This window comes from Lissotriton helveticus, chromosome 11 (assembly GCF_964261635.1).
Source record: "Lissotriton helveticus chromosome 11, aLisHel1.1, whole genome shotgun sequence".
Lineage (NCBI taxonomy): Eukaryota > Metazoa > Chordata > Amphibia > Caudata > Salamandridae > Lissotriton > Lissotriton helveticus.
In genome coordinates, this window is record NC_136072.1 from 710,842,517 (window position 1) to 710,855,180 (window position 12,664).

Genomic DNA, 12,664 nt, shown 5'->3' on the forward strand with positions numbered 1-12,664 from the left:
CAGATCGTCACGGAATATCACACACTTTGCCCAGTGATTCGCATCAGCTCTTCTGCACACATTAGGGGGAGGGGAACGTTGCACCAGACCTGTAACCTCAAAAAACATAATAACAATGCCAAAAGGTCAACTGCAAACCATGCCGTTGTCCAAACGCTCTAATGAGCACTAACTGTTCGTGAGTTCTATAAGAAAGAAGGGGGGTTCACTAAGCACGAATTTTGAATGCACTTATGATACATGCAGTAATGTCATGGGCGCTCCACCCATGCCACAGGCATCCAATATCACACAGCCCAACGTCTGTAGAGGTGCACTGTTCCAGGCATCAATAAGGCGGCAATGATCCCGCAGTCACTGCAGACAGGTCACGTGTAAAGACTTACCACCGTGGGGTGGCACATCCACATCCCCCGTTGAGACCCTCCAGAAACAAGGCCCCCAGTAATCATGGGCCAACAGTCTGCCCAGCATTCAGGGCCAGTATGTCCGAAGCCAGGCTTCTACCCCGTGTCCACCAAGACAACATCAGAGTCATCCCGGTCGACAATAATTGCAGAGGCACTTAAGTTGCAGGAAAGCGTCGTACTCCTTATCGTAGCTGCCAGTGAGCCTGTAACAGTATTAATTCAGTAAATCAGCTGTCTGTGGTGTGACATCCGGGAGTTCAACTGATACCTGGGAGTCTGGCAGGCCATATATATATTCATCATCACTCCCCACGGCACTAGGACTGGCACCCGCAGCCGGGGCGTCCGGTTGCGAACCGCTAATTTCCGCCACTCTACGGATAGCTTCCTGCTGCTCCTCATTGCGGTGTTCAGGGGTAGGGCCAATGTTCGCCTCAGGATGCACCGAGCTCGCCGTCGAGTGTCTTCTGCGCCGGCGACGTCGAGCACCTCCTCCACGACAGGATCTCATGGGTGGGCCACCCGGATCCGGGACAACTCCAGAGTCCAGCCAGGTCTCAGCAGCCTCCGGGGTGTTGAAGAAGTACATTTTATCCTGTGCTACAACTCGTAGGCGGGCAGGGAATAATAGGGAGTATTTGAGTGCCATGCGGCGGAGTCGCTGCTTAACGTCCAGAAAAGAGTGCCGCTGCCGCTGTACCTGAATTGTATAGTCCGGGAAGAACATAATCGTGGCGTTGTCCACCCTGACCTCCCCTAACTTCCTGACCTCCCGCAGGACAGTGTCCCGATCCCTATAGTTCAGAACTCGGATGAGCATGGGCCGAGGATTGGAGCCCTCAGGGGGGGTTTAGAGGGCACGCGGTGAGCGCGCTCTATCACAAAGTGTTGCGAGAGGGTACCTTCCGGGAGAATGTCTCTGATCCACCTCTCCACGTGTTCCGGCGCCTCCCGGGGCTCCCACCATTCCGGCAGACCCACGATGCGGATGTTGTTCCGTCTTGCCCGCCCTTCCGCATCTTCCTCTCGATCCTCCAGGAAGTCCACCCTGTTGAGGAGATTCTGTACATGTTTATCCATCTGGGATATTTTGGGTGTCAGGTCTGTTACCGTGGTCTCCAGTGTCGTTGTCCTCTCAGACAGTTTTTTATGATCTGCTCGGAGATGCGTCATGTCTATAGCCACGCTATCAATTTTAGACTCCAAAGAGGCACGGGTTTGTTGCATCGATTCCTCAAGCCTTTCCATGGCCGCCAGCATTGTGTCCAGTTTGGAGGCAGTGTGATCCCTCTCCGCCTGCTTCGCCATTTTACCCTTCACCTGTGTGTTGCCTGTCACAGCTCTTGTTTTAGGTCCCCCCGACATGAGCAGTCGTGACGTGGCCGGCGGTTGAGCAATGCAAAGAGACCCACTGCGGCACAAGTGGCGCAGGGCCCGGTGGAAGGGGGAAGGGGCAGAGCAGGCCCAAGCAGTCAAGACAGGTACACTCCCAGGGCTACATAGATCCCCCGATGGACTCGTGAATATCACTGTCCTACTCAAGTAGCCTGTAGCTATGATAGCACGCTGCGTGCGTGAGCAAGCACCGTGGGCAGGGCAAGATGTGGGCAAGGTCCGCTGCTACCCCCACGCGACGGCGCAACGGGGTAGGGTCCAGTTGCCAGGACAGTTCAGGGCCAGCGGCATGCCGCCAGGGGTACCTCCGCAGCAGGCCAAGCCTTCAGGTGTCGTCCGGGCAGCACAAGCTCTCAGCCCCCTCCCCTGTGCTGGTCTCAACAAGGGCTCGACAAGACGTCGCAGTCACTGTAAGTCAATGGGGGGGAGGGGGGAAGCGCCGCGACTCACCAGCCTTCTCATCTCGCTCAGTTCTGACCCACACAATACCTGGGTGCCTCTGAGTCGCCAGTGTCCGCTGCTCACCACCTCCGCCGCCGTCGCCACGTAGGGCCACCAGTCGGTGCCGCGCCGGTCTCGCATGTCCCCAGTGTCCCACGCCGGCGCCAGCTCCAGCGCGCAGGCCTCACCCCCAGTCCCGGGCAGTCTCTCCTCGTAGCATCTAATGTCCCAGGAATCCAGTCCTGCACCTCATTACTAGTAGGTCCGTGGGGGCGGGGGGCCGATTAGGTGCATCTCACCATGTTCCCCCAGATCGCCGCCTACAATCGACTGCCACCTTCAGCTCTGGGCCCGCAAGGTAGGCCGCATCCCCAGACTCAGTTAGGTGCAAAAGCCGGGACCAGGGGCCACCGGTCCGTGGGTCCGTCGATGGTGGGCCGGGACGGCCAACACCCGGGCAGCTAGAAAGGCACTCCGATGAAGCCCTCAGAGAAGCCTCCGGCCGCACCACTTGATTGCTGCAGCGAGGGGGGGGGCACTTCCACACCGATCCGGGCACAAAACAGCAGCTCGCTCCGGTGGGCCCAGAGGGCCGGCTGGATCCCCGGTCTATCCCAGCTCTTCACGCCACTCCGCAGCGAGGGCCGGTCAGGTAGGGAGCGCCCGTCGTCACCAGAGCGGCCCCGAGCAAGTCGGCCATCCCAAACTCCGGCAGCCAGCAGGGAAGTTCTTAACAGGCACTCGACAGTAATAGCAAGGTGTAGAGGGCAAAAACTAGGGAGAAATGGCCTGTGGCAGGGGAGTCTCTCTCGGAGCTCTACCCAGGCACGTCCGTCGCCATTGCGCGCTTAGCCACGCCCCCAGTGACATCATACTCATGGAGCTGCGATGGCCGAGTGGTTAAGGTGTTGGACTCGAAATCCAATGGGGTTTCCCTGAGCATTTTTGAATCCGGATTGCAGCGACGTACGATTTTGCATGAGCACCATTTGGTTTGTTAAGGAAATTTTCACTTCTCGTTAGTCAATCCTCATCAAGTCACAGAGTTAAACAGCAAAAATTCTAACTAAATGTAAACATTAAGACAATTTCAACACTCAGGAAGTGTTTAAGAGTGCAGGTGGTTCAGAAGGGTTCGTAGTCTGGACCTGTCCTGCCTGATTTTGACGAGCCACAAAAAGAGGAATTTTTTTATGTAGCGTGTCTTGTTTAGGCATTTGGACTCTTTCTGAGTACTCTTAAGGGCCCATTCCCAGCGCCGTAATATAGGGAAAAGAGGGTAGGAATGTGCAGTGATTGATTACCGCTCATCTGTGCCCTGTCACTCACTTTGAGTGATGCGTGTTGCTATTTTTATTATTTGTATGAAAGCATGCGAAATGAGTGAGGGAGACAGGGCACTGCTGGTACGTGCCCCGTCCTTCCTTTACTTTAATTTTTAGGTCTCGGCCTGATGTGAGCAGTGCATGGCTCGTATACGACAACAGTGACTTCGTACTCACGCAGCAGTGATGGCCGAGTGGTTAAGGCGTTGGACTTGAAATCCACTGGGGTTTTCCCGCTTAGGTTCGAATCCTGCTTGCAGCGTCATGAGATTTTGCATGAACACCATTTGGTTTAGTTAAGTAAATGTTCACTTCTCGTTATGCAATCATCATCAAGTCACAGAGTTAAACGGCAACAACTCAAACTAGATGTAAACATTGAGACAATTTCCACACCCAGGAAGTGTTTTAGAGAGCAGGTGGCTCGGAAGGGTTCGTAGTCTGGAGCTGTCCTGCCTGATATAGACAAGTCACGAAAAGAGTAATTTTTTTTATGAAGCGTGTCTTGTTTATTCTTTTGGACTCTTTCTGAGTACACTTAAGGGCCCGTTGCCACCACCGTAATATAGGGAAAAGAGGGTAGAAATGGGGCGGTAGTTCTTGAGGTCGGTGGGGTCGGCTGATGGTTTCTTGAGTAGAGCGCTGAGTTCGGCGTGCTTCCAGCTTTCCGGGAAGGTGGCGATGTCGAAGGAGGTGTTGATGATGTCCCGCAGGTGGGGTGCGATGACAGCGTCGGCTTTGTTGAAGACGTGGTGAAGGCAGGGGTCTGTTGGAGATCCGGAGTGGATGGAGTTCATCGTGCGGATGGTGTCTTCGGTGCTGATCGGGGTCCAGGCGCGGAGGGTGGTGGTGGGGGGCGGTGGTTCCGTTGTGGCGTGCGTCGGTTGGGTGCTGAAGCTGTTGTGAATGTCCGCGATCTTGTTGTAGAAGTAGGAGGCGAGGGAGTTGCAGAGGTCTTGCGAAGGGGTGATGTCGTTGTTTCCGGCGTTGGGGTTGGAGAGCTCTTTCACGATGTTGAAGAGTTCCTTGCTGTTGTGTGCGTTGTTGTCCAGTCGTTCCTTCAGTTACTTTATTTTTTAGGTCTCGGTCTGACGTGAGCAGCGCATGGCTCATATACGACAACAGTGATATCATACTCATGGAGCTGCGATGGCCGAGTGGTTAAGGTGTTGGACTCGAAATCCAAAGGGGTTTCCCTGTGCATTTTTGAATCCGGATTGCAGCGACGTACGATTTTGCATGAGCACCATTTGGTTTGTTAAGGAAATTTTCACTTCTCGTTAGTCAATCCTCATCAAGTCACAGAGTTAAACAGCAAAAATTCAAACTAAATGTAAACATTAAGACAATTTCAACACTCAGAAAGTGTTTAAGAGAGCAGGTGGTTCAGAAGGGTTCGTAGTCTGGACCTGTCCTGCCTGATTTTGAGGAGTCACAAAAAGAGTAATTTTTTTATGTAGCGTGTCTTGTTTAGGCATTTGGACTCTTTCTGAGTACTCTTAAGGGCCCATTCCCAGCGCCGTAATATAGGGAAAAGAGGATAGGAATGTGGAGTGATTGATTACCGCTCATCTGTGCCCTGTCACTCACTTTGAGTGATGCGTGTTGCTATTTTTATTAATTGTATGAAAGCATGCGAAATGAGTGAGGGAGACAGGGCACTGCTGGTACGTGCCCCGTCCTTCAGTTACTTTAATTTTTAGGTCTCGGCCTGATGTGAGCAGCGCATGGCTCGTCTACGACAACAGTGACATCATATTCATGCAGCTGTGATTGCCGAGTGGTTAAGGCATTGGACTTGAAATCCAATGGGGTTTCCCCGCTTAGGTTCGAAACCTGCTTGCTGCATCATGAGATTTTGCATGAACACCATTTGGTTTAGTTAATTAAATGTTCACTTCTCGCTATGCAATCATCATCAAGTGACAGAGTTAAACGGCAAAAACTCAAACTAGATGTAAACATTGAGACAATTTCCACACCCAGGAAGTGTTTTAGAGAGCTGGTGGCTCGGAAGGGTTCGTAGTCTGGAGCTGTCCTGCCTGATATAGACAAGTCACGAAAATAGAATTTTTTTTTTAGGAAGCTTGTCTTGTTTATTCTTTTGGACTCTTTCTGAGTACACTTAAGGGCCCGTTGCCTCCACCGTAATATAGGGAAAAGAGGGTAGAAATGTGCAGTGATTGATTACCGCTCATCTGTGCCCTGTCACTCACTTTGAGTGATACGTGTTGCTATTCTTATTAATTGTATGAAAGCATGCAAAATAAGTGACGGCAACAGGGCACTGCTGGTACCTGCCCCGTCCTTCCGTTGCTTTATTTTTTAGGTCTTGGTCTGACATGAGCAGCGCATGGCTCGTATACGACAACATGGAGCTGCGATGGCCGAGTGGTTAAGGCGTTGGACTTGAAATCCTATGGGGTTTCCCCACGTAGGTTCAAATCCTGCTTGCAGCGTCATGAGATTTTGCATGAACACCATTTGGTTTAGTTAAGTAAATGTTCACTTCTCGTTATGCAATCCTCATCAAGTCACAGAGTTAAACGGCAAAAACTCAAACTAGATGTAAACATTGAGACAATTTCTACACCCAGGAAGTGTTTTAGAGAGCAGGTGGCTAGGAAGGGTTTGTAGCCTGGACCTGTCCTGCCTGATCTAGACAAGTCAGGAAAAGAGTATTTTTTTTTATGAAGCGTGTCTTGTTTAGGCTTTTGGACTCTTTCTGAGTACACTTAAGGGCCCATTGCCACCGTCGTAATATATTGAAAAGAGGGTACAAATGCGCAGTGAATGATTACCGCTCATCTGTGCCCTGTTACTCACTTTGAGTGATACGTGTTGCTATTTTTATTAACTGTATGAAAGCATGTGAAATAAGTGAGGGCAACAGGGCACTGCTGGTTCCTGCCCCGTCCTTATGTTACTTTATTTTTTAGGTCTCGGCCTGACGTGAGCAGCGCATGGCTCATATACGACAACAGTGAGCTCATACTCATGGATCTGCGATGGCCGAGTGGTTAAGGCGTTGGACTCGAACTTCAATGTGATTTCCCTGCGCAGGATCGAATCCTGCTTGCAGCATCGGGCGATTTTGCATGAACACCATTTGGTTTGTTAAGGAAATGTTCACTTCTCGTTACGCAATCCTCATCAAGTCACAGAGTTAAACAGCAAAAACTCAAACTAAATGTAAACATTAAGACAATTTCAATACTCAGGAAGTGTTTTAGAGAGCCGGTGGTTCGAAGGGTTCGTAGTCTGGACCTGTCCTGCCTGATCTTGACGAGTCACTAAAAGAGTAATTTTTTTTATGTAGAGTGTCTTGTTTAGGCTTTTGGACTCTTTCTGAGTACACTTAAGGGCCCGGTCCCAGCGCCGTAATATAGGGAAAAGAGGGTAGAAATGCGCAGTGATTGATTACTGCTCATCTGTGCCCTGTCACTCACTTTGAGTGATACGTGTTGCTATTTTTATTAATTGTATGAAAGCAAGCGAAATAAGTGAGGGCAACAGAGCACTGCTCCTACCTGCCCCTTCCTTCGGTTACTTTAGTTTTTTAGGTCACGGTCTGACGTGAGCAGCGCATGGCTCATATACGACAACAGTGACATAATGCTCATGGAGCTGAGATGGCCGAGTGGTTAAGGTGTTGGACTTGAAATCCAATGGGGTTTCCCCGCTTAGGTTCAAATCCTGCTTGCAGCGCCATGAGATTTTGCATGAGCACCATTTGGTTTAGTTAAGTAAATGTTCACTTCTCGTTATGCAATCATCATCAAGTCACAGAGTTAAACGGCAAAAACTCAAACTAGATGTAAACATTGAGCCAATTTCCACACCCAGGTAGTGTTTTAGACAGCAGGTGGCTCGGAAGGGTTCGTAGTCTGGAGCTGTCCTGCCTGATATAGACAAGTCACGAAAAGAGTAATTTTTTTTATGAAGCGTGTCTTGTTTATTCTTTTGGACTCTTTCTGAGTACACTTAAGGGCCCGTTGCCACCACCGTAATATAGGGCAAAGAGGGTATAAATGTGCAGTGATTGATTACCGCTCATCTGTGCCCTGTCACTCACTTTGAGTGATACGTGTTGCTATTTTTATTAATTGTATGAAAGCATGCGAAATAAGTTAGGGCAACAGGGCACTGCCGGTCTGACGTGAGCAGTGCATGGCTCGTATACGACAACATGGAGCTGGGATGGCCAAGTGGTTAAGGTGTTGGACTCGAAATCAATGGGGTTTCCCTGCGCAGGTCCGAATCCTGCTTGCAGCGTCGTGCGATTTTGCATGAACACCATTTGGTTTGTTAAGGAAATGTTCTCTTCTCGTTACACAATCCTCATCAAGTCACAGAGTTAAACACCAAAAACTCAAACTAAATGTAAACATTAAGACAATTTCAACACTCAGGAAGTGTTTTAGAGAGCAGGTGGCTCGGAAGGGTTCGTAGTCTGGACCTGTCCTGCCTGATCTAGACAAGTCAGGAAAAGAGTAATTTTTATTTATGAAGCGTGTCTTGTTTAGGCTTTTGGACTCTTTCTGAGTACACTTAAGGGCCCGTTGCCACCGCCGTAATATAGGGAAAAGAGGGTAGAAATGCGCAGTGATTGATTACCGCTCATCTGTGCCCTGTCACTCACTTTGAGTGATACGTGTTGCTATTTTTATTAATTGTATGAAAGCATGTGAAATAATTAAGGGCAACAGGGCACTGCTGGTTCCTGCCCCATCCTTATATTACTTTATTTTTTAGGTCTCGGCCTGACGTGAGCAGCGCATGGCTCATATACGACAACAGTAACAACCTAATCATGGAGCTGCGATGGCCGAGTGGTTAAGGTGTTGGACTCAAAATTCAATGGAGTTTCCCTGCGCAGGTTCGAATCCTGCTTGCAGTGTCATGAGATTTTGCATGAACACCATTTGGTTTAGTTAAGTAAATGTTCCCTTCTCGTTATGCAATCATCAAGTCACAGAGTTAAACCGCAAAATCTCAAACTAGATGTAAACATTGAGACAATTTCCACACCCAGGAAGTGTTTCAGAGAGCAGGTGGCTCGGAAGGGTTCGAAGTCTGGAGCTGTCCTGCCTGATATAGACAAGTCACGAAAAGAGTAATTTTTTTTATGAAGCGTGTCTTGTTTATTCTTTTGGACTCTTTCTGAGTACACTTAAGGGCCCGTTGCCACCACCGTAATATAGGGAAAAGAGGGTAGAAATGTGCAGTGATTGATTAGCACTCATCTGTGCCCTGTCACTCACTTTGAGTGATACGTGTTGCTATTTTTATTAATTGTATGAAAGCATGCGAAATAAGTGTGGGCAACAGGGCACTGCTGGTACCTGCCCCGTCCTTCCGTTGCTTTATTTTTTAGGTCTCGGTCTGACGTGAGCAGTGCATGGCTGTATACGACAACATGGAGCTGCGATGGCCGAGTGGTTAAGGTGTTGGACTCGAAATCAATGGGGTTTGCCTGCGCAGGTCCGAATCCTGCTTGCAGCGTCGTGCGATTTTGCATGAACACCATTTGATTTAGTTAAGTAAATGTTCACTTCTCGTTAGGCAATCCTCATGAAGTCACAGAGTTAAACGGCAAAAACTCAAACTAAATGTAAACATTGAGACAATTTCAACACTCAGGAAGTGTTTTAGAGAGCAGGTGGCACGGAAGGGTTCGTAGTCTGGACCTGTCCTGCCTAATCTTGACGAGTCACGAAAAGAGTAATTTTTTTATGTAGCGTGTCTTGTTTAGCCTTTTGGACTCTTTCTGAGTACACTTAAGGGCCCATTCCCAGAGCCGTAATATAGGGAAAAGAGGGCAGAAATGTGCAGTGATTGATTACTGCTCATCTGTATCCTGTCACTCACTTTGAGTGATGCGTGTTGCTATTTTTATTAATTGTATGAAAGCATGCGAAATAAGTGAGGGAGACAGGGCACTGCTGGTACGTGCCCCGTCCTTCCGTTACTTTAATTTTTAGGTCTCGGCCTGATGTGAGCGGCGCATGGCTCGTATTCGACAACAGTGACATCATACTCACGCAGCTGCGATGGCCGAGTGGTTAAGGCATTGGACACGAAATTCAATGGGGTTTCCCTGCGCAGGTTCGAATCCTGCTTGCAGCATTGGGCGATTTTGCGTGAACACCATTTGCTTTGTTAAGGAAATGTTCACTTCTCGTTACGCAATCCTCATCAAGTCACAGAGTTAAACAGCAAAAACTCAAACTAAATGTAAACATTAAGACAATTTCAACACTCAGGAAGTGTTTTAGAGAGCAGGTGGTTCGGAAGTGTTCGTAGTCTGGACCTGTCCTGCCTGATCTTGACGAGTCACAAAAAGAGTAATTTTGTTATGTAGCGTGTCTTGTTTAGGCATTTGGACTCTTACTGAGTACTCTTAAGGGCCCATTCCCAGCGCCGTAATATAGGGAAAAGAGGGTAGGAATGTGCAGTGATTGATTACCGTTCATCTGTGCCCTGTCACTCACTTTGAGTGATGCGTGTTGCTATTTTTATTAATTGTATGAAAGCATGCGAAATGAGTGAGGGAGACAGGGCACTGCTGGAACGTGCCCCGTCCTTCCGTTACTTTAATTTTTAGGTCTCGGCCTGATGTGAGCAGCCAATGGCTCGTATACGACAACAGTGACATCATACTCACGCAGCTGTGATGGCCGAGTGGTTAAGGCGTTGGACTTGAAATCCACTAGGGTTTCCTCGCTTAGGTTCGAATCCTGCTTGCAGCGTCATGAGATTTAGCATGAGCACCATTTGGTTTAGTTAAGTAAATGTTCACTTCTCGTTATGCAATCATCATCAAGTCACAGAGTTAAACGGCAAAAACTCAAACTAGATGTAAACATTGAGACAATTTCCACACCCAGGAAGTGTTTAAGAGAGCAGGTGGCTCGGAAGGGTTCGTAATCTGGAGCTGTCCTGCCTGATATAGACAAGTCACGAAAAGAGTAATTTGTTTTTATGAAGCGTGTCTTGTTTATTCTTTTGGACTCTTTCTGAGTACACTTAAGGGACCGTTGCCACCACCGTAATATAGAGAAAAGAGGGTAGAAATGTGCAGTGATTGATTACCGCTCATCTGTGCCCTGTCACTCACTTTGAGTGATACTTGTTGCTATTTTTATTAATTGTATGAAAGTATGCGAAATAAGTGAGGGCAACAGGGCACTGCTGGTATCTGCCCCGTCCTTCCGTTGCTCTATTTTTTAGGTCTCGGTCTGACGTGAGCAGTGCATGGCCCGTATATGACAACATGGAGCTGCGATGGCCGAGTGGTTAAGGCGTTGGACTCGAAATTCAATGGGGTTCGAATCCTGCTTGCAGCATCGGGCGATTTTGCATGAACACCATTTGGTTTCTTAAGGAAATGTTCAGTTCTCGTTACGCAATCCTCATCAAGTCACAGAGTTAAACAGCAAAAACTCAAACTAAATGTAAACATTAAGACAATTTCAACACTCAGGAAGTGTTTAAGGGGCAGGTGGTTCGAAGGGTTCGTAGTCTGGACCTGTCCTCCCTGATCTTGACGAGTCACAAAAAGAGTAATTTTTTTATGTAGAGTGTCTTGTTTAGGCTTTTGGACTCTTTCTGAGTACACTTAAGGGCCCGTTGCCACCACCGTAATATAAGGAAAAGAGGGTAGAAATGTGCAGTGATTGATTACCGCTCAGCTGTGCCCTGTCACTCACTTTGAGTGATACGTGTTGCTATTTTTATTAATTGTATGAAAGTATGCGAAATAAGTGAGGGCAACAGGGCACTGCTGGTACCTGCCCCGTCCTTCCGTTACTTTAATTTTTAGGTCTCGGACTGATGTGAGCAGCGCATGGCTCGCATACGACAACAGTGACATCATACTCATGCAGCTGTGATGGCCGAGTGGTTATGGCGTTGGACTTGAAATTCAATGGGGTTTCCCTGCGCAGGTTCGAATCCTGCTTGCAGCGACGTTCGATTTTGCATGAACACCATTTGGTTTGTTAAGGAAATTTTCACTTCTTGTTAGTCAATCCTTATCAAGTCACAGAGTTAAACAGCAAAAATTCAAACTAGATGTAAACATTGAGAAAATTTCCTCACCCAGGAAGTGTTTTAGAGAGCAGGTGGCTCGGAAGGGTTCGTAGTCTGGAGCTGTCCTGCCTGATATAGACAAGTCACGAAAAGAGTCATTTTTTTTTATGAAGCGTGTCTTGTTTATTCTTTTGGACTCTTTCTGAGTACACTTAAGGGCCCGTTGCCACCACCGTAACATAGGGAAAAGAGGGTAGAAATGTGCAGTGATTGATTACCGCTCATCTGTGCCCTGTCACTCACTTTGAGTGATACGTGTTGCTATTTCTATTAATTGTATGAAAGCATGCGAAATAAGTGAGGGCAACAGGGCACTGCTGGTACCTGCCCCGTCCTTCCGTTGCTTTATTTTTTAGGTCTCGGTCTGACGTGAGCAGTGCATGGCTCGTATACGATAACATGGAGCTGCGATGGCTGAGTGGTTAAGGTGTTGGACTCGAAATCAATGGGGTTTCCCTGCGCAGGTCCGATTCCTGCTTGCAGCGTTGTGCGATTTTGCATGAACACCATTTGGTTTGTTAAGGAAATGTTCACTTCTCGTTACGCAATCCTCATCAAGTCACAGAGTTAAACAGCAAAAACTCAAACTAAATGTAAACATTAAGACAATTTCAACACTCAGGAAGTGTTTTAGAGAGCAGGTGGCTCGGAAGGGTTCGTTGTCTGGACCTGTCCTGCCTGATCTAGATAAGTCAGGAAAAGAGTAATTTTTATTTATGAAGCGTGTCTTGTTTAGGCTTTTGGACTCTTTCTGAGTACACTTAAGTGCCCGTTGCCATTGTCGTAATATAGGGAAAAGAGGGTAGAAATGCACAGTCATTGATTACCGCTCATCTGTGCCCTGTCACTCACTTTGTGTGATACTTGTTGCTATTTTTACTAATTGTATGAAAGCATGTGAAATAAGTGAGGGCAACAGGGCACTTCTGGTTCCTGCCCCATACTTATGTTACTTTATTTTTTAGGTCTCTGCCTGATGTGAGCAGCGCATGGCTCATA

General features: G+C 48.1%; 12 non-coding genes across 12 annotated transcripts; all 12 read left to right on the forward strand.

The window, feature by feature from the left end:
* Nucleotides 1-3,751: 3,751 nt before the first annotated feature.
* Nucleotides 3,752-3,833, forward strand: TRNAS-UGA (transfer RNA serine (anticodon UGA)). The gene has a single exon. It is a non-coding gene; the product is annotated as a tRNA-Ser (tRNA).
* Nucleotides 3,834-5,337: 1,504 nt separating this feature from the next.
* On the forward strand, nt 5,338-5,419 carry TRNAS-UGA (transfer RNA serine (anticodon UGA)). Its single transcript has one exon. It is a non-coding gene; the product is annotated as a tRNA-Ser (tRNA).
* Nucleotides 5,420-5,948: 529 nt separating this feature from the next.
* Nucleotides 5,949-6,030, forward strand: TRNAS-UGA (transfer RNA serine (anticodon UGA)). The gene has a single exon. It is a non-coding gene; the product is annotated as a tRNA-Ser (tRNA).
* A 543-nt stretch (nt 6,031-6,573) lies between these two features.
* TRNAS-CGA (transfer RNA serine (anticodon CGA)) lies at nt 6,574-6,655 on the forward strand. The gene has a single exon. It is a non-coding gene; the product is annotated as a tRNA-Ser (tRNA).
* A 542-nt stretch (nt 6,656-7,197) lies between these two features.
* Nucleotides 7,198-7,279, forward strand: TRNAS-UGA (transfer RNA serine (anticodon UGA)). Its single transcript has one exon. It is a non-coding gene; the product is annotated as a tRNA-Ser (tRNA).
* Nucleotides 7,280-8,389: 1,110 nt separating this feature from the next.
* Nucleotides 8,390-8,471, forward strand: TRNAL-CAA (transfer RNA leucine (anticodon CAA)). Its single transcript has one exon. It is a non-coding gene; the product is annotated as a tRNA-Leu (tRNA).
* Nucleotides 8,472-8,995: 524 nt separating this feature from the next.
* On the forward strand, nt 8,996-9,076 carry TRNAS-CGA (transfer RNA serine (anticodon CGA)). Its single transcript has one exon. It is a non-coding gene; the product is annotated as a tRNA-Ser (tRNA).
* A 542-nt stretch (nt 9,077-9,618) lies between these two features.
* On the forward strand, nt 9,619-9,700 carry TRNAS-CGA (transfer RNA serine (anticodon CGA)). Its single transcript has one exon. It is a non-coding gene; the product is annotated as a tRNA-Ser (tRNA).
* Nucleotides 9,701-10,241: 541 nt separating this feature from the next.
* TRNAS-UGA (transfer RNA serine (anticodon UGA)) lies at nt 10,242-10,323 on the forward strand. Its single transcript has one exon. It is a non-coding gene; the product is annotated as a tRNA-Ser (tRNA).
* Nucleotides 10,324-10,852: 529 nt separating this feature from the next.
* Nucleotides 10,853-10,920, forward strand: TRNAS-CGA (transfer RNA serine (anticodon CGA)). The gene has a single exon. It is a non-coding gene; the product is annotated as a tRNA-Ser (tRNA).
* A 539-nt stretch (nt 10,921-11,459) lies between these two features.
* Nucleotides 11,460-11,541, forward strand: TRNAS-UGA (transfer RNA serine (anticodon UGA)). Its single transcript has one exon. It is a non-coding gene; the product is annotated as a tRNA-Ser (tRNA).
* Nucleotides 11,542-12,069: 528 nt separating this feature from the next.
* TRNAS-CGA (transfer RNA serine (anticodon CGA)) lies at nt 12,070-12,150 on the forward strand. The gene has a single exon. It is a non-coding gene; the product is annotated as a tRNA-Ser (tRNA).
* Nucleotides 12,151-12,664: the final 514 nt, after the last annotated feature.